This window comes from Harmonia axyridis, chromosome 2 (genome assembly GCF_914767665.1).
Source record: "Harmonia axyridis chromosome 2, icHarAxyr1.1, whole genome shotgun sequence".
Taxonomy (NCBI): domain Eukaryota; kingdom Metazoa; phylum Arthropoda; class Insecta; order Coleoptera; family Coccinellidae; genus Harmonia; species Harmonia axyridis.
Window position 1 is genome coordinate 1,411,953 of NC_059502.1, and position 27,514 is coordinate 1,439,466.

Sequence of the window (27,514 nt, forward strand, 5' to 3'; positions counted from 1 at the left end):
TATTAATTGATAGACAGAAGGAACGAGATTAATGCCACTAAGTTCAACTAATAAACACGGCTTTTTACAAAATCTGGGGATTGATACAGGATTCAAACTTACTGGTATTAACCTCGTTCTTTCTGTCTATCAATTAATACTGAAATCGTTCCTCTTATTCATGAAAATAAGCAAATTCCTTCAACGACACCGTACTAATTTGAATGACAATTTATTTGTTTTGATTCCGAACACTGACAGGAGAACCAAAAATGGCGGTGTGTGACGTCACACTAATAGAGCGTATTGTAGAACTTTTGCAGTTACAGTTCGCAAAACTGAAGCACTTTTGGGTCGCCGTGAAGCACTTTTTCGGCCGACAATAGTGGAACTGGTGGAAAAATGTCAGCTGTTGGAACAAGTTAGAAATGTGCAGAATCAAAACCGTGTGCGTCGCTCAAGAACAACTGAGAATATTGCAGCCGTAATGAAATATAAAGACTTAATTCCAAAACGTCCAGTCTTCCCAACACATCTTTTCCTCCCATCTCCCTATCGACTCCTCCGTCACTGTCCGCCCATAGAAATGCACCACATCACATGGCCCGCACTCCGGATGTGCAAGTCTTCTCCCACCGGATCGTCGCATCATTTGTATTTCTATGTGTACTAATGCGAACGCTTCGTTGACATGTACATAAACATGGGCACTCCCTTCCTCGACATACCTATTAGATATCATCGAATGGGCGAACTCAATTTAATCATGGCCCCCTATACGTACGCATACGAACCGGATGATTAATTATCGTTAGGACGTGGAATTGCATTATCGAAATTGACGGGTATGAGTTCGACCAGATGGTCTTTTTTTTGTATCGCGCGGGGATTTCGGAAATGCAGAAATATTGAGTAGTGTGCTTTTCGGGGGTTCCCCTTCAGCTGGCACGCGATGGATACGTTTGAACGGTAAGGGCAAGGTCGTTTGTTATCGTGATTTGTTATGGTCTTTTTCGAAGTTATTGTATGAAGGGTGTGTACAGGATGTTTTCTGCAGTGAAACATTGATGTATTCATTGGGGCATAGAGCAATAAACGCAAAAATGAGTAAAGTACTGAAGTGAACGCAGGAGCTTTTGAGCGCTCTTTCATTCATACATCAATTACACCTAACTTTATTCGAGTATAGAGACGAACTGCGATCTAAAATACACTGCGCAAAAAAATTAACGCACATTCTGAAAATCTCAATTGTTAATGAAAGTTAACTCTACATTGACTTTATAACTTATTCTTTATGTTCTCTCGGGAAGGTTTTGAACGAAACAAGACACATTTATTGTAAGAAAAATTCAGGATTTCACCGAATCTTATGTGAAAGAAGAGAACTAAACAATTTTCAAAATACTGGAATGCTCTCTGAGGCGATTTCTTATTGTCTGAGTGCTAATTTGCACTCCATGAGTTTGCTCAAGCTGATTTTGAAGGAGGCGAGCGGTTGCAAACCGTTGTCTCAACGAAGAAACTCTCAAGTAACGTTCTTGTATGGCAGTTGTTACCCGTGGTCTACCCTGTCCTGGTCTTCGGACATTCATACCTGTCTCCCTGAATCGCTGCAACATTCTGGACACACTTGTATGGGAAACTCCAAACCTTTCTGCAATTCTTGTGTATGTCCACCCTTCTTCTCACAAAACTACCGCTTGGGCACATTCCTCTTGGGTCAAATTGCGTGTTTCGGCGTTGCATAGCGATCGAGTGTAGAAAATCAAACGAAAGAAAATTTATTGATCACTAGAATTGATCGAGAACAACTGATTTCAAAATGGAGCCAATACACTCAAAATATGATAATCTCATCTTTTTTTATTCCTGTTGGGAAAAAACATCTGTATTGAAGAAAAACGTTGAAAGTGGATAACATATGCATGCATAATTCTGATAAAAATAATTATCATTGAGAACACCTCCAGTTGTAGAATCAATTTGAGATTTCCATAATGTGCGTTAATTTTTTTTGCGCAGTGTATATTGATGTTTTGAATCCGTATCTCGCCTCAATGAGAATATTATCAAAACTTTTTTGAAAATTTCAGTCTACCACTTATAAGGTGCAAAAAAGTTTCCTACTCCTGTTTTCAGGTCTAATAAGTCTCTTAGCTACAGGCTGCATCCTTCGAATTTTCCGGTTTTTGGGCAGATAGGATCGAAGAGAAGCAAACATTTAAGAAATAACAAGAATAACGGAATTTTCGTGAGATTTCAATTTCATAGCAAGAAGACGCAGTATTTATATTTAAAAATTTCCGTAAATTCAAAAAGGGAGATCATTTTCACCCGAAACAGATAAATTTATGATTTTAAATGTTGTATTTGTTTTTCAATGAAAATCTGAAATAATGAATTTTCTAGTATAAATTTCATGTTTGAAATATTCCTAAATCATTTGGCATCGTCATCATGCACTCAATCGGTCACCTACTCTAAAATTCCGAGCGCAACAGTTCCAATTACTATACAAGATGTCAACGACATCCGGAACACCTAAAGAGATGCCAGATTTCCTATAAAAACTGGCCTGGAAATTCTCGAACGAAATGGCTAACGACAACCATTAGTATTATGTCTCTTTTCGAGTGTTATTTTCGACAAAGTTCACCGTTAAAAGCCTTCGGGCTGTCTAAAATGATATAATTCTGCGGTATATGAACAAAGCTCCATTCAAGAGTGTAGAGACTGTATGTACCATAATGGCTTATACGCTATCGAAATCCTATCAAACAATTATGAATCACTATTAGTGTATTTAGTGAATCAGTGAATTTCGTAACTGTATATTAACGTTGGTGATGTGCAGGTTTAAAGGCATGATTCAGGTTTAGTTTGTTGGCTACATTGCGTTAAGATTGTTTATAGACGGTGTTTTTTTTTTAAATCTTATAGCATAATGAGGCATGCATACTCTCAGGAACAATTCAACTAAATTATCATAACTCAGTTCATGTCACGATAACATTAAAAATTATAAATTTAGCGAAAATTAACGCATTTATTGATGAATAACAATACCATCTTATATTCTGCTAAATTCCTGATTAACTGTTGTGTGACATATTATCGACTTGAAGATATACAAATATGATGTGATTAAAATATAAAGAATAATTAAGAATCTATTTGAAAATTAAAACCTCTGAAAGAACCGACAAATGGAGATTCAATGTATACTCATCTCTCAAAATGGACTTGTTGCATTTTGAATTAGACAAAATGCACACATTTATAGTCCTTTATTTGGAATTGGAGGCTTTCCATTTTTGATGAAATGCATTAAATTTTTCTCTTTTCCATTCATTTTTTCATTTCATTTTTATTTCTTTTTCCTATTTATGTTATTGAACATTCTGTCCGCAAAAAAAATCTAACATTTCTCTTGATTTTTGAATGAATGTTCGACAGAATATTCCATAACAGTTTTAAAATACTATTCAATTTTTTTTGTCTGTTTGAGCCACCAAGTCCAAACCAATCATTGAACCTTTCAATAGGAATGACGGAATTCCATTTGTGGTTTTTTCAGTGTACACTGTGTCTCATTCATCTGTAAAAAATCTACTTTATGTATAAATCAAAAATTTTTATACAGTTAAATTTGATTTCAGCAGAATACTTCGCAAAAATATAAGCATTCCTTCTATTAATAGGGAATGAAATAAAAGTGTGTTAGTTTTGGCATCCCTGAAGTGAATCTAATCATTGGACTGTAATTATTTAACTGAATGAACTGAGTAATTAAGGAATTAAAACTAAAATAATAAACAAATTAACAACAACGCATAAATTTTCAATACTTTCATATTCATCAAATCAAGCAATAAATGCCCATAGAAAAATCTATCAATCAACCTTCTCAGCATAGAAAAACTCAACTCACGATGACGTAGCTCATTGCAACGACTTCGAGATCCGAATTTTATACCTACGAATACTTTCAAATCACCCGACCGATCAGACGTGAGTGAATAGATTATTCAATTCGCCTGCAACTCAGCATGAAACGTCGTCTTCTGGCGAAATGCAGAAATCGCGTGTATTATTTCCGCTTCTCTGTGCGTGCCGCCATCTTGCCGCGGCACATAGAGCAATCACAGAGATCGAAGAGGCAGATAAGGCCGCTTCGGTATCGAAACAAACGCTGGACGTGTCTTCTAACACTTTCCAACGTCGGAGATGAATTCAATCGGCTTAATTAACGTTTTCCGAGATATTCTATGGTTGAATTTATGTTATCGCCATCGAACATGCCGTATACATACTAAGATTGTATAGAATAGGTGCTTGCTGAACATAGAACCAGTACTTATGGGTTGTCAATTTGACAGTATGCATCATCTTTAATTTAGGTTATGTTAGGTTAGGGGATGTTATTGCTTTTTGAAGTTTAAAGGTGCATTCTGAAGGCGAACTATGAAATCTGTGATGGAAGCCTTCAACTGAATCCTTTGTGATCTGGTCTTATGATAGAAAACCATCTAAATGGTAGTTCAATTCAACATAAATATCAAAAGAGGTGGTGCTTTTTGTTTGGGTAACAAGTAACCAGAAAGGTCAACTAGGATACAGGGCTTACTAAAAATCTATACACAGATAGTTATCTGTACAAGAATTCTAATCACCAGTCACAACAGGAGGATGATACTTGTAGAAAGAGCTAGACATAGGTATATGTGAGGTGAAACACCTTCAGAAAGAGTTGGATCATTCGGAAAAAACCTTTTTCACCAATGTTCCGAGATTGAACTTGCCTTTTATAACTTCTCTGATCAAAAAATCGAAAAACTTCATTAACTCTAGAATATCGAAACAAAGCAATACAAAAAGTAGTCTTGAGAGGTGCTGATGACATAAAAAACATTGAAATTCGAGTCCAGGAGCATTAATGATGTTGCTGATTGAATAACAACCTCCTACGAACATATTTCATTCGATAAATAAAACACCAAGAATTCAATTGATCAAAAATTACACATCTTATTGTATTCTGCTGAATAACCAATCAACTGTGAGGCAAATTGTAGACGTTGAGATCACTTGATGTGATTGGAATATAGGTAATGATTAAGAATCTAATGCTAATTTTATTTTAGTAATTAAACTGCTGGAAGAACCGACTAATGGAGATTTAGGTTATATTTCTCAATGTGGACCTGTTGCATTTTGAATATCACAAAATGCACTCAAATATTGTCCTTTCTTTGAACTTGGAGGCTTCCCATTTCTGAAGAAATGCATTGTATGACATCAGACATTCTGCCTACAACGAAAAGTCTGATAATAATCTAATCTAATTGTTTGGCAGAATATCTCATGACATAAGAGAATATAAATATTGAATGAATTGTCTCTATTTTACTTTTTTGTCTTTTTTCTTTTCTTTTTATTTTTCTCTGTTTTTTTTGTGTTCTTTCTTTTCTGTTTTGATTTTCGTTTTTTTTTTAACTTTTTTTCATTCATATCAACAATAATACTAACATTAATTTATGGCATTGAATATTCTGCTACAATAATCTGATATCTTCTTTATCATTGAATTATTGTTCAGTAGAATATCCCCTGACATATTACATTGATAAATGCTGATAATTTCATTGTGAAAATATTTGACATAAAATTAAATATAGTTTTTTCCAAAATATTTTTACATATTTTGTAAGTGTGACACAATGGGTGATGAAGAACTAAAATTACATATATTGACATATCAGTTGACATTCTGGTCACAAAGAAGAATTGATATACATACTTCTAATTTTTGAATAATTGTTCGGCAGAATATTACATGATATGTGAAAACAAAAATATTGAATAGCTTTTCTTGTCCATTTTTTGTTTTTTGAATGCTTTCTTTCATGTTTTTTTTTCTATTTTCTTGCTTTTTTTGTTCTTGTTTTTCTTCAGTTCATTTTTTTGCTTTTTTTTTTTCTTTTTTCTACTCAATAATTACATTGCTATTATGTGTCATTACAACATTCTGCCTACAATTAAAACTGAGACGTTTCTAAATACTTGAATGATTGTTTGACAGAATATCGCAATAACTGGCGAACATAATTATAAAACATAATGTATAAATCGAAATACAATAAACATTTTTTATCATTTGAGCCACCATGTCCAAATACCGCATTTGAATCCTCCCAAATGGATTTATAAATTCATTTGAAAGGATGGATTTGAATTGACGGAATTTCATTTGTGGTTTTTCCAAAGTACCTTAAGTCTCATTCATCTTACAAAAATGTACTTTATATGTCAATCAATAATTTGCATACAGTTGAATTCGATATTTCAGCAGAATACTTCTTAAGAGTTAAAAAATTTGTTGAATTGATAAAGAATGAAATGAAGGTTCGTTATTTTCAGACAACAATAAAATGAACCCAATCAGTTGGACTGAAAACGTGACACTAGAGAAACTAAAAATTAAACTGAACTCCTAAAAATATCTGCGCATTCGAAGTTACCTATAGATCCTAAATCTGATATAAATCCTGACAAAAGATCAACATAAGCCGATAAAGCTCAAAATGGACCCAACGGCAACATCGAACTAGCCACGAGTGACAAATGCAGCAACTTGTCATAGCTGTCATCTGCTCGTGACATCTTCACGGTCCACGATTTTACTACGTCTCCAACGTGATCCATTTTAACCGAAACAGATACCGTGGCGGAAGTTATTTGTACAGAGGTATCGAAAATAAAATTCCCAAATTAGTTACTCAGATAAAACAGATCGAAATAGTCGAACAGTTTCTGACTGTTGGCGGGCATATGGCGCGCCAATGAGATTAGGATTTCTTCTGGAAGCAGTTCCGGCACGTCTTATCAATGGCGCAGGGGTTTTTAATGGATAAAAAAAAATTAACGGTTATTGGATGGTGTTTGTCTTAATCTAGCGTAAGACTCGGAAATACTAAATTTACATAGTATGGGCTAGATGTTGCTATGGACTGTTTAGGTTAGGTAGGACTTTTTCAAGGGCTTAAAAAATCAGGAAAAAAATTGTTCACGAAAAGTTGAATTCAATCTAATAACTTACCCGAAGTAACATTTTGGAGAACTGATTTTTTCTTTCAATATCTCATTTTTTTAATATCTTTTTTTTTTCAAATGATTTTTTTTTTGTATATCTTCGATATTTCTAAAGTTTGTTGTAAAATATGTATAATACGTAACTCGACTTTTTTATACACAGGGCGAATAAGAGCGAAAAAGAGAAGTTGCTTCATGACGACCCAAAAGTGCTTTAGTCTTGCGTACTTAAAAATTTGCACCATTCTCTAGTGAATTTTCACAATTTCATTGCGTTGTTGGATCATGTCAATTCATTTTTAGTATTGACCTCAGAGTAATTAACATAGATACAGGAAGCATATGTCATTTTCAGTAAGCAAATTTTGTCCCCAACATGAAGCAGCAAATTTGACATTGACAGCGTTTTTCCATCACTCCTAAAAAATTGTCGCTTCTAAGAACGTTGAAATGGTTATAATTCATAATGGCAACACTGTGTATTGTTTTTTGACATTTCTTATGTCATTTGTATACAGTAGGTTATGCCATTCAATCATGGAATGACACACGCTTTAACGAAGTTTAAAATTCATTAAATTTTAAATCGCATCATTCCTATTGGAAAACCTTTTATAACCGGCAAAACTGTTGAATTCATATAAAATGGTGAATCACCTTGAAAATTCTGAAATTGGCGAAAATCGAAGATAATGTTATCACGTTAATTTTATGGAGACGAATATTTTGCTTTAACTTTCAAAACTCACCGATTTAATAATTTCTCCAAGCATCACAGGAAGGCAGAACTCACATTGTCCATCAAAATCGAAGATGGGAACGATTTCCGGGAGATCCCTTAGTGACCCAACCCCAAAAGGGGTCAAACCATGCTCTAAGACCCTTCCATCAATTCCTTCGCTTCGACCTTTTGGACAACGTAGCCCTAAAGACGACTGGATTCAGCACTCAAAGTTGCTTTTACCTGAAACAAAAAGAAAATTAGGTACTGCTTATGGTCAAGAACTACCCACTACCGGTAATTTTGTTTATTGTTGTAAATAATGTTTTTTGGATGATATAGAAATCTTCCAATTATTCGATATATGAAGTTTATTAAGTTTATCACACTACTTGGAGGAATTTTTCCAAAATTAAATGACACAACCTCACAATAATAAACATGAATAGAGGGAGCATAATGTTGTTTTCAGTAAGCAAATTTTGTCCCCAACATGAACTATCAAATTTGACATGATGCGCGCAGAAATAAAAACATATCGATGATACGACATCTCACTTAATTCGCGAGTTTCTCTACAAAGAACGCACTTCTTATGTCCCATAGTGAATCGACGTTTCATATTTCCTCAAAATATATGGAAATAAATATCTGATTATATCAGAAATTCAGAGAAAAACTTCAAGCGCGCCAAACGACGTGAAACAACCGATGACACTAGGAGAACAAAAGTTGCCAAACCTTGGATTTCAGAGGTAGATACAGAAAATAATAAATTCTGCTTATTATAAATTCGACTATCAGGAAAAATATCGTATTCCAAATATTCAAATTTGCATATTTAATCGGGAATCGCTCAAATAAATATATTTCATTCAATATAATAAACATTCATAACGATATAGTAAAATTGTGGATTTGAAAATATATCGCAATCCGACAACATAATCTTACCATGTTGGGGAGATGTAAAAATTACATATATTCCCTCTATTTATGTTTTTTACTCTATGGTATTGACGTAGTTTCTACTTGTCAAATGTCAAAAAGTGACAGCTTCAAAAATGACAGCTGTCCGAATAGCGGACTATTCAATTCCAATTCTTATTGGGAAAACCTTCAGTTTCTTCAAACTCTTCGCGGAAACTACGAGTGTTAACACTTCAAGTTTGAAAATGACATTAATCAGACTACATGCAATGACAGATTAAGTCGCTTTCTATGAACCGCATCGTCTATGGTCTGAGAACCCGTTACCAACGTAACAGCGACAGACGGAGTACGCATCAGCGATAACGGAACAGCGTAGAAAAAATAATCATCTTCAATTGGCACCTATTACACGATCTTCAGCTGTTAACAATGCACCAGGTGGGAGGCTCTCCAATAAATTAAATATGGGGAACGCGCCGCTTCGGTCATAGAAAACGGCCTATCGGTATACGGACGAAGAAAACTAGTAAAACTCTAACAATGGGACAATAAATAACGTTCGAATAAACAATAATCCACGCGCAGTCATTAATAGAATTTGGTCGGAAACAATAAGCACTAATAACTTATTGGTAAAAATTCCATTGTAACGCTAAAACGACATTTTACGAGTTTACGAGTCACAATCAATGGAGGCTGTGAACTGTAGAGGTGCTTGAGGTTTGCTTATTTTCATTGTGAGGCCGCGAACGTTCCTTATTGCTTCATACCGTTTTACTTTTATTGACGTTCTCGTATTGTTTTGAAAAAATGAGTTTAAAGTAAGTCAGTTCTACGAAAAATGTGATTATTTTTCATTTCTCACTGACCGAGAACCTACAAAAAAGATTTTCAAGATAAGGAAGAAAGCCGAAAGAGAAACACTCTAACGGAATCTTATATCTTCCTGGGTTGGATCATCCTTCGAAACTTTGATCTGCAAGATCTGAAAAGTACCTGGAGCTTAGCAAAAATATGCTACACCTCCTCACTGGATTCCTCACAAGACATTGCTGTCTTAGGAAGCATCTCATGAAAAAGAGTCTAGCAGAAAACGACGAGTGCAGATTTTGCAGGGATGAGGAAGAAATTCCGGATCGCCTGGTGACAGAATGTCTTGCCATCGTTAGTCAACGAAAAAATGCTTTGGACAAGAGACTTGTAGAAGTGAGGAAGTAACCTCCTTTCCCTTAATGGAAAGCTCCTTCCTGGAAACTGGGTTGGACATATGAGGATACTGAATCAACTAGATTCAAACCTCCTCGCAAAACCATCGGATATTATGCCAACCACCTACGATTTTGAAACGCCCTTTGAAACGGTTATAAATGACCGTCCTAGTGCAATAAGTCTCGTAAATCGTCTGGACAAAAAGTCATCCATATGGTTTACAGATGGATCAAAAACAGAGAAGGGCATCGGCATTGGGATATATGAACCTAAACTGAGGATCTCTAAAGCCCTGGGAAGTGAGCCCTCGATTCTTCAGACCGAGATAATGGCTGTTTATGTATGCGCCCAGGAGTGTCTCAAAATGAACCTCAAGGGGGCGCATATCTACATCACCACGGACAACCAAACCACGCTGAGACCCCTGGAATCGTGTTGTCAGAGGTCTTTGCTGACTTGGGAGTGCCGTAACACCATAAAGCAACTGGCCAGAGGAAATAAGGTGACTCTACTATGGGTACCAGGGCACTGTGGGGTTGAAGGAAATAAAAGAGCGGATGAACTTGCAAAAAGTGCATCAAGGTTAAGACCTGCTGAACCTGAGCCTTCCTGTGGGATAGGAAAAGACCAATATAAAGCTGCGGTCCAGCTATGGGAGTTGAACAGTAGGACAATCCACTGGACTAACACTCCTAGACTTGTTCAGGCAAAGACATTCGTGAAGATTTCACCTACCTACGCCAAAAAGCTCCTGAAGCTGTCGCGAGCCGAACTTCGGGTGATGGTGGGACTGCTGACGGGGCACTGTCGGTACAAACATCATTTGTACCGGATCGGAAAGTCAGCAGACGAGATTTGCAGGCTCTGTGGAACGGAAGCAGAAACAGCCGAACACTTGATATGCAAGTGTCCGGAGCTGGCTGGCCTAAGAACCATTCACATGGGTAAGCCGGTCCTGGATACCAGAGAGGTAACGGCCAAGGCCCCTAAGGAGGTTGTCAATTTTATTAACGTCGTTGACGACCTCCCTGGGTTTCTATGAATGAGTAGGGTAGTAAACACAAGATCTGCATGGTCGCAGTTCCCGGAATGCTTACCAAACCAAAACGACCCCAGTTCAAATAATAATAATAATAATAATAACCTCCTTGAAGCCATCTCAGATAATGGAGTTCATCAAAACTCTGGAACTGAAGGACGAGCTATAGACTACAACGACTTATGGCGAGAACATCTCTGATGGAAGGCTTGTCTCAAGTGACTCAATTCCTTCTGGACGCATTTTGGCTCAACCATCGTTTTTGTTGAGGGTGAAGATTAGAATCCTTGTGCAGATATCACAAATGGTTGTGCAAACTTCTTTTGAATGGTACGAAATCGAATTGGCACGAAATCGTAGAGGAAAACAAATCAGATAGAGACAGATAAAAGGTTGCTTTAAGCAGAATGTCCTAGTTCAACTTTTGAGTTGCTTGGTACTAAACTTAGACGTCTAGAAACGGTCGAGTCCTCTCTCTTTCAATTTCGAAATGATTCCTCACCTTGAGACCAAATGACAAAGGTGTCATCAACAGATCCCAGCCAAGTTGATGGGCCCTTTCGAGACCTTTGTAAGGCTTCTTTCGAATCTTTCCATGAGGAAGTTTGCGATAGCTGGACCTAAGCTATCACCCTCCACATATTTCTTTACGCTTTTCCTACCATATGTTACGATTCTCATAAAATTTGAATTATTCATGAACAAGTACTTCTTCACCGGCCAATTCCGTATTCAAGTTCTATTCCGAGAAACTTATACCATTATACTTTCCCATCCTGCCATCGAACGAATATTCAGGAAAACTGTATTATTAAGTATGAATTGAATCCGATGCGGAGTCACTCCTTATGCAGTTATTTCTCGAGTGGGACTATCGAGACGGAGTTGGGACTGGCGCCATCTATACGCGTGGGATTTCCATTCGGAATTGTCAACACGTGTAATTCGATACCGATGGTGCCCTGTACGTTCTAGGCGACTACTCTCCGGTTGAGTGACTCAATTTGAATGTTTTAGAGAGGCTGTACAAATATTGTATAGACCCCGGGTGTTTACCAAAGGCATCCTTAAACGCCCACCTGGTCATTGACAATGACAACAATGATGGTAGTACCGTTTTGTGGTTTTTGATGGTTGGTACGACTTCATAAAGAATAGAAAAATGTCGTAATTTGAATGATATACCAATTGATAATAAATATCTTACGCCCAGAAGGCTGAATATTTTCAATTTGATTATCGGCAAGAGATTTATTGTATTCGAAGTATACTTCAACATTCATTTTGTCTGTTCAGAGTTTTTTCGGGAGCTATAAGAAATTTTCGAAGAAATTTGATCATAAAATCGGGGATAATCAAGTTATCAAATTCTGAAATAGTAATTTACGTAACAAGTCCGGAAAATAGAGTTTTTTTGGACGAATAGACAAAATTCCAGGACGAGCGTAAGCGAGTCCTGGAAGTCTGTGAGTCCAAAAAAACCATATTCGGGCGTGTTGCGTACAATATTTTTTCGGAAACCATGTAAAATAACACTATCGTTGCTGCTTTTCATATTTTATTGCGATTGCGATCAAAAAACATGCAAATTTTTGACAACTAATTTCATATGAACTGTCAGCCGTTATCTCGGTTGCTATGGATTCTATGATTCTTTTCCGGCCTAGTCCGGGAAGTACGTACTTTCCGGACTAGGCCGGGAAATGCTACTTTCTCAGAGAAAAAGCGTCCGGGAAGTGAGCACTTCCCGGACGGTTGCCGAAAAACATATTTATACAGAAACACGAAAAGTCGAAGATTCAACCAACAAAGACAAAAATATGCTTTTCGATTCATAAGCCACTTTTTGAATAATTTGGGATATTTTGCAAGGTGATTGTTGATTGGAGGTACAAATTGAAATGACAAAATGATATGCTAATTTTGATTGCAGAGCTAAAGGGTGATTTTTTCAGAACAGTTTTTGCTTATTTTCCTCTAGACTTTTTTTGGTAGACCCCACAGGTAATTTAGAAAAATGTTAAAAGAATCTTTGGTCCAGTATAACACTTTTTGGTTTTTCAAATCTTTAAACGAATTTGGAAAGTACGAATAACTCTTTGTGAAGTTGAATGCTTCAATTTTGACCTTTTCATTGCATCGAGGACTTCAAAATACAATTTAAATCGCATAAAATTCTGATTCAAAGTGCAACAAACGAAAGCTGCAAACATCTGCGCTCATAAAGTGCTGCCCGAGCATAACCTCAAACCTCACAGACAGTAGATTCAAATTTCGATGATGGATAGCAATTTAAGTGGAACCGTCGTTCTGGGAATTGCTTATTGCTCGACATCTCAACTTTTAATGAATTTATGGCCGTAAAACAGTAAATAAATCCCCGCTTGGTTGGTACATTTTAGGTTGCACATCTTCGCGAATTGTAATTGCAGTTGGCCATTGACATCCAAGGAATTTTTCTTTTGTGAAAGGTCAGTGGCGTAGTCTGAGAATTTCGATTGGAAAATATTCTTTGTCGAGTTTCAAAAAACACGTGAAGAGAAAAATACTTTACTGATGTTAATATCGTTCAACCAGAAATTTTTTTCACTTCAATTTTTCATCCCTAACCCTTTCAATCTATACACTCAATTCCGAACTACACTGCGTAAAAAAATTAACGCACATTATGGAAATCTCAAATTTATTCTACAACTGAAGGTGTTCTCAATGATAATTATTTTTATCAGAATTATGCATGCATATGTTATCCACTTTCAACGTTTTTCTTCAATACAGATGTTTTTCCCAGCAGGAATAAAAAAGATGAGATTATCAGATTTTGAATGTATTGCCTCCATTCTGAAATCAGTTGTTCTCGATCAATTCTAGTGATCAATAGTTTTTCTTTCGTTTGATTTTCTACACTCGATCGCTATGCAACGCGAAACACGCAATTTGATCCAAGAGGAATGTGCCCAAGCGGTAGTTTTGCGAGAAGAAGGGTGGACATACACAAGAATTGCAGAAAGGTTTGGAGTTTCCCATACAAGTGTGTCCAGAATGTTGCAGCGATTCAGGGAGACAGGTTTGAATGTCCGAAGACCAGGACAGGGTAGACCACGGGTAACAACTGCCATTCAAGAACGTTACTTGAGAGTTTCTTCGTTGAGACAACGGTTTGCAACCGCTCGCCTCCTTCAAAATCAGCTTGAGCAAACTCATGGGGTGCAAATTAGCACTCAGACAATAAGAAATCGCCTCAGAGAATATGATTTGAGGCCTCGTGTAGCGACAAGAGGCCCAGCTCTTACCCCAGCTCATCGAAGGGCGCGTTTGGATTTTGCGAGAGAGCATATCCATTGGAAAGAGGCTGATTGGGAAAGAGTTCTCTTCACAGATGAGTCTAGATTCTGCCTCTACCATTGCGATCGACGTTTCCTTGTATACAGACGTCCACATGAAAGATATGCTCAGTGCAATTTCCTGAATACTACTGGTTTCGGGGGAGGATCGATTATGGTATAGGGTGGAATATCTTTGACTGCTCGCACAGATTATAGACTAATCGCTAGACTTCAGGTTTTTTTTTGTGATCTACGTGATCGTATGAATTGGAAGAGTTATATACTTTAACCGTTAAGTGCCAAATATCCTATTAAGAAAATCGAACATAGTTTCTTCGGAATCTCAACAAAATCCGTGAAACCGCATCGCAACTTCTGAGCCACCCTGTATACCGTCCGCAAAATAGACAAACACCAACTCGTACTCACCCGATGAATCTGCATGCTCCTAAAACTTTATGGAGTCGATAAAAGCGACCTCAAGATCCACGCAGCGAGGCACGGCACAGTGGCAGGAGGCCGTATAATTTGCCATTATGCCTTTGACATGTTTTGATATAGGCACATATAGCTTATGACGGCTCCTGTAAATGGTGTTTCTACGCCCGGTAATAGATGTAAACGTCGCTCGATATCGTGCTATAAATTACCTGGACACTGATTGCCTGTATTATTCATACGTTATTTTTGTGGGACTCCGAGTATCGTCGTCCTATTATACCAGTCGAGGTTTAAATTTATGTCCTGCGGAGCGGCATATTCTATCGATCATTTATCTGCATCTGGTCCTTGGAGTTATTGATAGATTTCAAAGAGATTTTTGCGGCTGATGATGTCGTTTTTTCCATTTGTTGTCTGTAAGGAAAAAAATCGTGATTTAAAATCGTATAATCAACTATTCAGTCGTAGGGTATTGAGAGAGATCAATAGTAGTTTTGATATTCAAACGGTAATAAAAATTGAGTGTGTGTAATTGAGAGTTTGAATTATTCAATTTCGTATGCATATAAAAAGTGAAATTCTACAGGTACCGCCAAAATGCAATATTACGCAACCTCTTCCCAGTGACGTCACTAGGAATTAGAAACATCTTTTGTGAAGATTATTTTTATGTTAATAATAAGGTTATTATTTTCATTCAATACTATTTAATTGTGAAGATTTCTTTGGTTCGTTTTTACAATAGCAACCTGTTGGAGGTTCAAAGAGAATTGAGAATTCAAAAGTTGTTTTAAATACCTTAAGACTGATCTATTCAAATTTTCAGAATAGCATCTTATTCTATTGTGAGAAATACTAAAATTCGCAAAAACGCCATACACAAATGATCGAAAAGACAAATGACGTATTCATTTCAAATTGACGTCATCATAAATTCGTCCAATCCAGTTCCTTATCGCCTAGGTAAGAATTTTACTAGTTTATGTAGCTTTTTTGAGTGTTTAATAATGTATATACTTGTCAAACTAAAGTCTAATTCAATAAGTAGGTTATTATTTTTTTTGCCGTTGTCAAAAAGCTGGCTCAAGAGGATTCATATTCTTCTTTACTCTTATGACCCCAAATTAGTGACCATTGTTAGGGTTTGCATTTCACACATACATATTATGTCTGTCCTAGTCTGAGTGAATTGCAAGAAAATTATCAAAATTATTCGATGGACGGATGAAAATTTAGGATATTCAGTTTGCGTTTGTATGGAATTGAATTTTCTTCGAAAACACTCAAATGGGACTGGTACAGATAACTCTTCCAATTGAATTTACCATCGTTAGAGTCACTGAAAGTGAAAGTTAGGACCGACAAATCGTGGTTTGAGTCTGCCACATAAAGTCACTGAAAAGTAGGTTTTATGCCTAGCGCATTCACCAATTCGTAAGAAAGACATCAATATCTGATTTAAATGCGTTCGTGAGGTGCCCCCTCCAGAGTCACTATATCTACAGCCTGTCTTTCAACTCCAAATTACTAATGAACTCCAATATCTGGGATGGTTTCAAGGAGGTTATATATTCACACCACAATTTGCTGGTCCAAAATATTTTTTTCATTGACCCACCATAGCTTGGCATTTTTTGACCATGTGATCATAAGTTTCTTTCTCCTTCCTACATATTCTGCACTCAGTTTCTTATAAACTCATTAAATTTTTCGTGAGAGAGCAAAAATCTGTAACGATGCCAATGAGGAGATGTAACCCTGCTCTGAAGGAGTTTAGTTTTTGCAAAATCAAAGTTTCTATCCGTCCTTGGAAGAATCCACCAGAGTATTTATCTTTCGGTTGCCTCCTTCTCTCGAATCTCCATTTCTTTAGTTGCATTTTCCACTAACATAGAAAGGTTCCAGCCAAGTGGAAGATATTCATGCTACCTATCTGACAAATTTATTGAACACTTTTTCCTGTGATTTCTGAGTGCCCAGGAAGACCATATCAATATTTTCTAATTCATCAATTTACCTTCGACACTCCCATGTCCGTGACATCAATGTCCATATCAAGATTGAACAATGTGGGACCAAATCAGGTAAACCCCTAAGCTGAAACAGCAAACCTCGAAGCAACCAAAAAAAAATCTTCCTGCGAAAATTTCGAAACGTAAAAACGCACACCTGAAGACTTACACATCTCTCTCTCGAGAGAGAGAGACTTTCAAGTCCCCAACCTACCTCTCTTTCGCCCGCTTTCGCAAAGATGCCCGTAATCACGAAAGCGTTGACCCCGATATCTATCGGTTGGCGCCTAGCTGCATTCCTGCCAGCACGCGCCGCCTCTGTCTATCATCCGTGAAATAAATCCGCGCGCATTCCGCTCCGGTGACTCGACGCCTACGGAACCCATTGTCGTCGATCTGCGCGACCTACTGTTATCTCTGCAAGAACCGGCACGATCTTAAGACGTTCGGGTTGGTTAGGATCGTAATTTTCGGTACTCTGCGGTTGGGGAGTCGAGAAGGCATGCTTGAGACTCGGAACAGTAGAGAAAACATGTGTAGATATGCCTTTTTCAACTTTTCTCAGGCTTCGCAATCACTGGAAGAAGTTAATGGTTTACTAGCAAAAGTAAGGTCAACCTTAACTGTGCTCATCATCCTAAGTACCATAACAAACCTACATCTCCTTTCATCTCTCTTTTGGTCCTCTTCTCAGGCTTCGAAATAACTGGAAAAAGTTAATGGTTTACTTGCAAAAGTAAGGTCAACCTTAATTGTGCTCATCATCCTAAGTACCATAACAAACCTACACCTCCTTTCATCTCCCTTTGGTCACCAATTAAAACAACAGAGATAAACAGTATTATATCGCAGAGAGGCAGGACATCTTTATGTATTTCATTATTCTTAGACTTGAAAGCTGGACTCAAGACTGTTCTGAAAGAATCATCAGAGTACCATGAAACATCTGGCTACAACAACAGTGAATCTGCTATGAAAACCAGGACAGATATAAAGGCAATAAACAAGCCAATGAACAAAAAGAGCATCAAAGATTACACTCGCCTGAGAAGCACTTCCTGGGTTGGAGCATTCCAAAAAGTTTCTTCAGGACTGATGAGTATCTAAGAATAAACTGGATCTTAGCGAGAAATGCAACACCTCCTCACTGAATACCTTGCTGCCTCATGAAGCACCTCATGAGAATGAGTCTAGCAGAAAATGTGGAATGCAGATTCTGCTGGAAGGAGGAAGAAACTCCGGATCACCTGGTGACGGAATGACTCGCCATGGCTAGCCAGAGCAAAAAAAGCTTTGGGCAAAAAACTTGCAGAAGAGAGGACGCAAACCTCCTGAAAGCCATCCCAGATACTAGAGTTCATCAAAACTCTGGAAGTGGAGCATGAGCTGTAGACTACAAAGACTAATGATGGGGGCACAAAAGATCATAAGGTCTCGATGCAATGAAACCTCCTCAAATCTACCCTCTAGACCTAAACTATTATGTGATCTTAGCGAATGACACAACAGGTCAGAAATTTAACAAAAATATCTCAGAAATAAAAGATTTCCCTGGAGGAATACACTAAGATTTCTTCAAATAAAAAGCTCGTGAAAGTTTCTCCATACTATAACCAAAAACTTTTGCAGTTACTACAAACTTATCGACAAATATATGAAATTTACTTTGCAACTTTTACATGATATCAGTTGAACAACTACCGTGCGAATGTTCAGAAGTGGCCAGCCTAAAGAGCAGACTTCTAAGCAAGCTATTAGTAAATCCTCACAAGGATTAAGGCCAGATTGAGTTATATTGAAGTCGATCTCCTTGGAAATGTGTTGCAGTTCTGTAATTAGCAAAATTTCTCCATCTATTACTCAACGAAACTATAAAATACACTGACTCAACGTCAGTGCATTGCTGGAATTTTCAAATGACCAATTAACAGTACTTTCTAGGTTTAATCCATGAAATTTTCTCCAGAAAACCATTCGTAGAATTACCCCTTTAAGGCTATGTCAACATTCAACTGACAAGTCTAAACATAGTCCGATCTGCACAATTCTTATCTCATCTTAGCCTAGCCATTTTCAATTGCAAATCTCATTTGAGATTCCTGACATCTTCCGCAATCCTCTCGTGAGTGAAACTCCAATCCAACAGCATCTTCCAGCCCCCAGGACTCCCCATCTCGTGCACAAAATCGTCCAGATTGACGCTAGCCCAAGGCGCTCCAGATTTTCATGAAAAATCTGCTTGTCCACGCTTGTCTGTCTCTACCCATCAGGCGATATCTCGACCGATCATTACGTCCATGAAATAACACCCTGTTAACGACGTATTATCCCGATCCAAAAGCGTAATAAACTCCGGTAATGGGTTCTGGAACCCGGCAACAATAGATAGATCGAAGACTGCGAGAAATTGATAGAGCTAATGGCCACTCTACACGACCAGGTGCCCTTGATCTTGTTACTCTAGACTGGGCGGGTCTGATATATGGGGATCTTGGCTTTATGTACACTTGAGGGGTATCTGATTAGAGGAAGCGTTCAGAAATTTTAGGACACTTATCGTTCTGTCTTGTAACCATTTTAAAGGATGGTCCAATAGTCCTCAACAATGTGTGTGTAGTTTTTCGATTTTAACAGGTAATTTATAACATTGAAAAATCAAAAATAATTATTTCATTTGTGGATCAACTGAAGGAATTTTTGAGCCACACTTTTATAGAAATCAAGCAAGGCATCTCGTTAATGTTTTCAGTGTTACTTTCTTTCCTTGAATGAACCCAAAGGCTCGTTCATTGAAAACAACAAGCGAAACTCCATGTGCATGAATCACGCTAACAAATCCTTCGCTAATTTTTCCACCAGTCATCAACAATATCCCGCTGTTCGAAGCGGCAACATGAAAGAGAACAATGGGACGGCGTTGCTCAACTCAGAGAAACACATAAGTGCACGCCGAACACCATAAAATAAAACTATTTATCGTACAATGCATATTTGATTGCTAAAAGGCTGACTAATACCGGTAAATATCGATAAACCTTTCGGTAGGATAACCCCTGGACGGTGGCGGTTAATCAAAGACATTCCGGCGTTGCCATGTAGTCTGTTTCAACGGGAGATCTACTGATGGTCTGATTTTGACCTGGTCAAGTGCTACTGGGCAAAAAAACACACCAGAGAATTTTTTTCTCAATATAATTTCATATACAGGGTGTTCCACTATAGCTATAAGGCTCACAGAAATATTTTCAAGAACCCCTGATCCCTTTTTTTGAAATAATAAAATATCAGAAAGCAAATCATAGATATCTTGCTTCGTTCTTGAGTTACAGGTCTTTGATTCGAACAGAAACCAAGATATAGCGAAATGTTTGAAACAGTCATTTTTCAAAAAACGCCCTGTAACACTAGAACGAATCAAGTAAGTTACAATCTAATTTCTGATATCTCATTATTTCGAAAAAAGAGATCGGAGATTCTTGAAGTGTCGTAGTTCTCTAAATTCTTTCAGCACTTAATTTGGGACACCCTGTATATTCTAAAATTCCTTTCAATAGGAATTGTCAGTTTTCAGGAATTATTGTTGATATATTCTTTATATTTAATTCTTGATTATATTTTATTGAAGTATTATTTTTTTTGTTTCAGGTGAGTCAGCTACAAAGTGGAACAATTTTAAAATGTGGTATTTGGTGAGCAAATCTGATATATTTTTCCACTGGATCCACTAGCTAAACATATGTAGAATCCATAAACTCCAATAAATTCATTTCGCGTTCCCCACAGACCGTGTACAAAAAATCTGTCCCATTACAAACACAATCAAGTGTTTCACCATCTCACGTTTGTCCATGGTCATAATTTTTAATTAGGTTCCCTAATTACTAATTATTTCTCGGATAGGATGTTTCCTTATTCCAACTTGGAGTCACTGGAAAGCAATCAGCTCAATTGACTCATTCGATTATATGATGTTAGGTTGATTGCTTATCGAAGTATCGACGATCATGACGGTGTAATTTTTTTATATGTGCCAGAGGATTGGTATATTCTTGACATCTCATCGTATGTTGGAGAAGCTCGTTAGAAAAATAAATTCTCAGAAGACGACAGTCAGCTTTCACACACCAAATAGAAACAAATGAACAGAGCAATTTTTGATAAAATTACATCTCAGAATCTGTATCGAATTTTTTGAAATGCTATCATAAGTTGCAAGACGATAAAAGAAGTATGGAATTTTCTTGGGGTGTCGAGCTTAACTGCCAAAGAATTGAAGACTTCACCTCCAAATACTTCTGACAGATTCCTAGTTTCTAAGACTTTTGTTGCCCTCGTTGTTTACTTTCAAATATTAGGCTAATTGAAAAGACCCCGGACTGATGCACAGATGGCGCTTCTAGTATTAAATCCATATGATTTTTAGTTAGTACCAACCTTCAAACGATACTTGTCAAAATTTGACAGCAGTACGACCATTGGTTTGTGAGATATTGCGTTGTGAGTGTAGCTACTTTTGTTATTTGAAAAAAATATGGAAAAAAGAATGTCGTGTGCTGATAAAATATTGCTTTCTGAAGGGAAAAATACAGTTGAAGCAAAATCTTGGCTTGATGAAGAGTTTCCGGGATCTGCACCAGGAAAATCAACCATCATTGATTGGTATGCTAAGTTTAAACGTGGTAAAATGAGCACCGAAGACGGCGAACGCGGTGGACGCCCAAAAGAGGCGGTCATCGACGAAAAAATCAAAAAAGTTCACAAAATAATTTTGAATGAAGTGAAGTTGATCGAGATAGCAGACATTGTGAAGATATCAATGTGTTTGACAGCAATTCAGAAGCTTTAACCTTTAACACAACATAGTTTCGAATCACATTGATGATTTTCTTCCTTAAAATTTCAAATATTTCATTCCCCCTTCCCTTCTGAAGCATTATTTAATCGAAGCAGGTATTAATTAAGATCCTCATAACCGCAATTCTCAACGTTACATAACAGAGCATAATTGGTAATTAAGATACCTTCTGGCAGTCGCCAACTTGATAAATATTCACCTCTTTTCCAGCAAGAAGAAACCTCTCGAATATTTCTCGCTGCTTTCATAATTTTCGTCCGACCATGTCGCGAATGGACATTCCCACAAAAACGTGGCGTCTGTAATTAGAAAATTGCCAATAAAAATTCCGCGCCACATCTAAATACCACCGTTTCGGTAGAACGAGGAAAGTCTGTTAATTAGAGGTAAATGCCATGTTTGAATAGACGAGAATCGCGAGGAGTCGGATCGTAGATGTTGCCAGTTGGGTTTTATGGAGAATTTACTGGACAGAGGGTAGATTTGGCAATCAATTTAAATGTTTCTTAATTGTATCAGAAGCTACATTGCACCTCGATTTTGAGCTCTATTGTGTCTCCATCAGTTCTTAACACTGCACCTTCTTGAGCTGGCCATCAATTCTAGCATCTAGGGTGGTTTCCAGGAAGTCACATCCTATTTTCTGCCAAGTGCAATCAGTTCCTGATTGACTTAATATCTTCTTTCATCATACAGACTCATCTGTTTTCGATAACCCTTTTCTCATAAGGTGCTTCTTGAATCGTCAATAACCTGTAAGGAATCCACTGAGGAAACATGTTCAAACGTATATACTTCTTAGATCTTCCAGCATTAATAACAAAGGAAACGTTTGGAAAGATCCATCCCTAGAAGATTCCACCACAGTATTTTGCTTTGGTTTCTTCCTTCTCTCGAAAAACTTTCTTGTAGGAGCATTTTCCTTTACTCCAGAAAGGTTCTGGGTCATAAGAAAGCATTCATTTCGGTATTAATTGTGTAAGGGCTTACTTCGCACCGTGACTTCAAGATGTGCTGTGTTTCCATCATAGCTGTTCTCATCACTGCACCATCTTGAGGTACCAATCTATTTCCAGTATCAGAGATTGCTTCAAAGAGGTCACATCCTCTCTCCTTCTGTTTCTGAACCAAAGCATTTTTTGCGTTGGTTTGCGAGACATGATGTGACGAGGAGATCAAGAATTTGTTCTTCCTCCCCACAGACTTGTCTGTATCTGCAAACCTTATTCTCAGTAGGTGTTTCCTGAGGCGTTTATTCCCTCTAAGGAAGCCGGTGAAAAGATATAGCATATTCTTACTAAAATTTAGACGCTTTTTGAATCTTGCAGTTTCTATTCATCTCTGGAATATTCCGCTAGAATACTTCCCTTTTGGATTCATCTCTCTATCTAAACTCTTTGTTATGGTTGTATTTTTCTCTACCACAAAAATCTTCCGGTTTACTGAAAGACATTCTTGCTCCTTCTTTGGCAAATGTATTTGCCTCCAAACTAAGAAGATCTTATTACTATTGCCTAGTTCATTGATGCTTTTTAGGTTTTCCCTTGTAAACTTTGAATTGATGGCATCAGAGCTCAGTGATTTGATAGCAGCTTGACCATCAGTATAGATGTTACAATTTTGGTAGTTTCTGTTCGTTATCAGGAATCTTATATTTACAAAGATTTCTAGCTGAAAGATACCCAGATGGTGCCTGCCTAGAATATTCCACCGCCAGACCCTTGATAAACAACAGCATATCCGAAAACATTTAAGTTCTCTTGTAGTTAACGAAAAAAGCTTTGGACGAGGTTAGAACATTCGGCAGATCGCATCCAAAATCCGTAGATCTCCCTCCCAAACCCGCTAAACGGCAACACCGCCACGTTCCGTAATCCGTCCATTCATAAATTCTGCAATTGCGCAACGTCGCATTGGAAAGTCGAACTATTCGGTCGTGCGCCTACTTCGTTCAGCAATTTACCATATGGTCTTTTATTATCCTAACTAATATGTGGATCAATGTCGTCGAGTCATCTCGTAATCATATGGACGAACGACGGACGCCTTTTGTCGTTGTGGTTTATCGTCGAATTTCAATTGGATATAAAGGGTTGGACACCTGGAGGTTTTGTCGGGCCACACCAGGTAATTAACACCATCGGGGTAGGCTGTCGTCGGTCTTGGGATGGGATTCGTCATGGGATCAGTAGTGGACCCGTTTGGAAGGTGACTTGCAAAATGGATAAAGAATGTGTGGCATTGAGTGGTATTTGAGAATACTATCGATACTTGCTAGTTTAGAGGTAAAATGTGTTGAAGGTACAGGGTGTCCCATATTCGATGCTCACTGAAAGCATCTCGAGAGCTATGTTACCAAGATACAAGCTTAAGAAATTGGTCAAACTATGAAGCATTTGTCAATGCCCGAGAAATATTCGGTGATAAATTTTTTACAAAAAAATTCATGACGTTATTTGAAATTTAACTACACATTAGATTCGTTGTTGTTCCCTACTATAGATGATTTATTACCATTGCATAGTGGCCATCTCAGGCTGATTTGAATACTATATTGTTAAACTGGTCAATCATAATGTTATAGTCATTATACTATCTACTTTTTTGCAAGAGTTTGCACAAAACGTTCTACATTGTCTTAACCGTTGCTTCTTGATATTGAGTCCCGTTTTTCTTTCTCATCTTGACCGCCCAATCTTTTGGTATTTACGTCAATTCTTCTAAGCTCCTATGTTCATCCAATTCATATTCTCGTTCGCAGCAAAAATCCATAAATGTTCCCCAAATATATTTGTGACTGTTATTTGTATTTCTGTGAATTTTTCTTTGATTACCGCATTTTTACTTTGTTATACTTTGAACATACTCATTGCCAATATGTGACGTTTTGAAATTTATTTGGAATGAAGTTGTCAAACTCAATCGTGTTGTCATAGTGATTGATAATTGCAATTGCACATCAGTGTAATGTTGACATGATTGGGTGAAATCATAGAGTAATAAACATAGATAGAGGGAGTATATGCAATTGTTACGTGTCCCCAACATGGTTAGGTTACGTTGTCAGATTGTGATTTATTTTGAAATCCACAATTCTACTATATCGTTATGAATGTTTATTGTATTGAATGAAATATATTTATTTGAGTGATTCCCGAATAAATATGCAAATTTGAATATTTGCAATCCGATATTTTTCCTTATTGTCGATTTTATAATAAGCAGAATATTTATTATTTTCTATATTAACTTGCTAAATCCAAGGTTTGGCAACTTTTGCTCTCCTAGTGTCATTGGTTTTTTCACATCGTTTGGCGCGCTTGAAGTTTGATTTCTAAATTTCTGATATATGTAGGTATTTATTTCAATATATATAGTTAATATGAAACGTTGATTCTCTATGGGACATAAGAAGTGCGTTCTTTGTGGAGAAACTCGCGAATTGAGTGAAATATCGTATGACTGATATGTTTTCATTTCCGCGCGCTTCATGTCAAATTTGATGGTTCATGTTGGTGACAAAATATGCTTACTGAAAATGACATATGCTCCCTCTATCTATATTCATTACTCTAAGGGTGGAGTGCCACCTAATGACAAAATTTGATTGGTTGTTAGAACTGTCGAAAAATTTTCAGTAAAAGTCTTGACGCAAGATTTCCTTTAGCCTTTGTCCCCCCCAAATCGTTTTAAACCTCCAGTGCCTCCCTTCCCCCAAACCCCTTATTTACCCATCTAACTACTCCGGAACACGAAACACCTAAAATAAACGATCGTTCGTACCAACCTTCGGACCAACCTCGTTTTAGCAGCACACTTGACCCCACCGACTGTTCAGTCCAGACCGACTGTTTCGAGTGTACACTTCCTGCCGCGGGCGGAAAACTATTTTCCCATCAACCCGCGTTCTTTTTCTTCTGTCATTGACTGACGCCCGACGAGTGGGACGCTGGGCGCCGGTACGTCGACGTTCGACTGGCGATTAATCGAGTTTCCGGTCGATTATTCGATGATCGGCGTCTGTTATGCAGATCTATGACGGGACCGTCATCAAGTGGCCTGCTGAGTGCGAAAGCGCCTGTTCGATTAGGCCTGGTCAGGACGATGTGGTGAGTTGTGGAAAGTTTCGGAGTGCTTTCGAGCTTTTACTAGAATTCCCGGAATCGAATTTATAATTTTTGCCTTTTTTCAAATGAAGATCAATCTTTGACATCCCACCATGTTCTATTATCATTAAACAATCATAATTGACTTGTCACGTATTGTCAAAGTCCATAACCTTTGAACGATCATTAATTTCAAGAAAAAAAGGTCTATACAGATGAGCCCGAAAACACTTTGTTTTTCTTTTCTTGTTTTTTCTCATAGCACCTTCCCTTCACAAGATATTCAATTTAAATTTAGCATAGATATTCCAATTCGAAGTTTTAATCATGTGATATGCTAATTTTGAATGCAAATCATTAGGGTGATATTTTTTTGGAACTCTCGTCCCTTATTTTCTCCAGAACTTTATTTTGGCAGACCACTGGTAGTTTTTAGGAAAATGTAAAAATAAACTCTAGTCTAGTATTTAATTTTCGAATTTCGAACAATTCTATAATAATTCTCAGGAAAATACAAATTATTATGAAGATCCAGTTGAAAAGCTGTATTGAATGAATTCATTATAAGTTTTGGTACTCATTTACCCATTCTGTAGCGAAGATTAATAAAAATTTTATAAACTGGTATAATCATCAAAAAAGTACGACTACAAGAAACATCTTGTATAAAACAGCTTTTGCGAGCCTATGTTTATAGGACTTTTTTTTCAAATTATCCAAGGAATCTCTCATTTTCTCTTTATATCACCAATTCATGAACAACCTCCATCGATACGCTTTGGAGAAAAAGTACTACAAGATACACCCTGTATCCAGAAAACAAATTATCCAAGGAATCGCTTTTGAGAAAAAGTATTACAAGATACACCCGGTATCTAGAAAACAAATTATCCAAGGAATCGCTTTTCCTTCGTACCTTCAATTTATGAAGACCCTGTATACACTTTGGATAGTAGGAAGCTGCCGAAAGACAATTTTAGGCCCAATTTACGTCATAAGTATAGGGTTTCCCCCAAAAAAAAAAAATGATACAATTCAAAATGGTTATAATGGCAACACTGTTTGTTATTTTTGACATTTCTTATGTCATTTGTGTTCAGTAGGTTATACCACTTGATTATGGAAAGATACATATTTCAACACAATTCACAAATGAGCACAGATTTTGTTAAAACAATTTAACAATTTCTGAACATTGTTCAAGTGTGTATCTTTCCATGATCAAATGCCTACTGACATAAGAAATGTCAAAAAATAATACACATATAAATAATAATAATAATGTTGCTATCGTAAATAATCATTTTTAAATTGTATTATTTCTATTGGAAAACTTTATATATAAGTTGAAATTAACAGATGTTACTTGGACAAATATCACAAGATGTTATCTATAATAACACACATTTTGTATAGTGGAAAACCCCAGCCAAACAATGTTGAAGTTTAGACGTGTGAATGCCAACATATTTCCTGATACCAATCGATATAAATTTTTATGAACTATGAAGATATTGATTATATTGATACTCACTAATTTCAATTATAGGCTAATTTAGACATAAAAAACGTTAAAGACACATGAAACATTGCAACAAACGAGCTTTTCTTGAATCCTAATTGGCGATTTACAAATAAATTGTAGGTGAAAATCATTAAAACTAAACAGAGGCAACATTCCACTTCATTGTTTTTCTGGAATTTTTTTAATCGAATCATTACTCATTATTGGGAAACAAATCTCATAAGATTCCCTTCGAAATACCGTAAAACCTATGTATATTACGCCACATCGAAA

At 37.0% G+C, this 27,514-nt stretch overlaps 1 protein-coding gene across 2 annotated transcripts in view; it reads left to right on the plus strand.

Annotated features, from left to right (window-relative positions):
• Window positions 1-27,514, plus strand: part of LOC123671993 (pleckstrin homology domain-containing family G member 3) — a 135,073-nt gene that overhangs the window by 61,752 nt on the left and 45,807 nt on the right. The window contains exon 1 of one of the 2 annotated variants that reach the window (XM_045605931.1): window positions 25,479-25,719. The exons of the other annotated variant lie outside the window; for it this stretch is intronic. The gene's annotated coding sequence lies outside the window, so the exon portion shown is untranslated. Of the gene's footprint in view, window positions 1-25,478; window positions 25,720-27,514 lie in introns of those variants that run through there. 2 annotated transcript variants of the gene reach the window in all.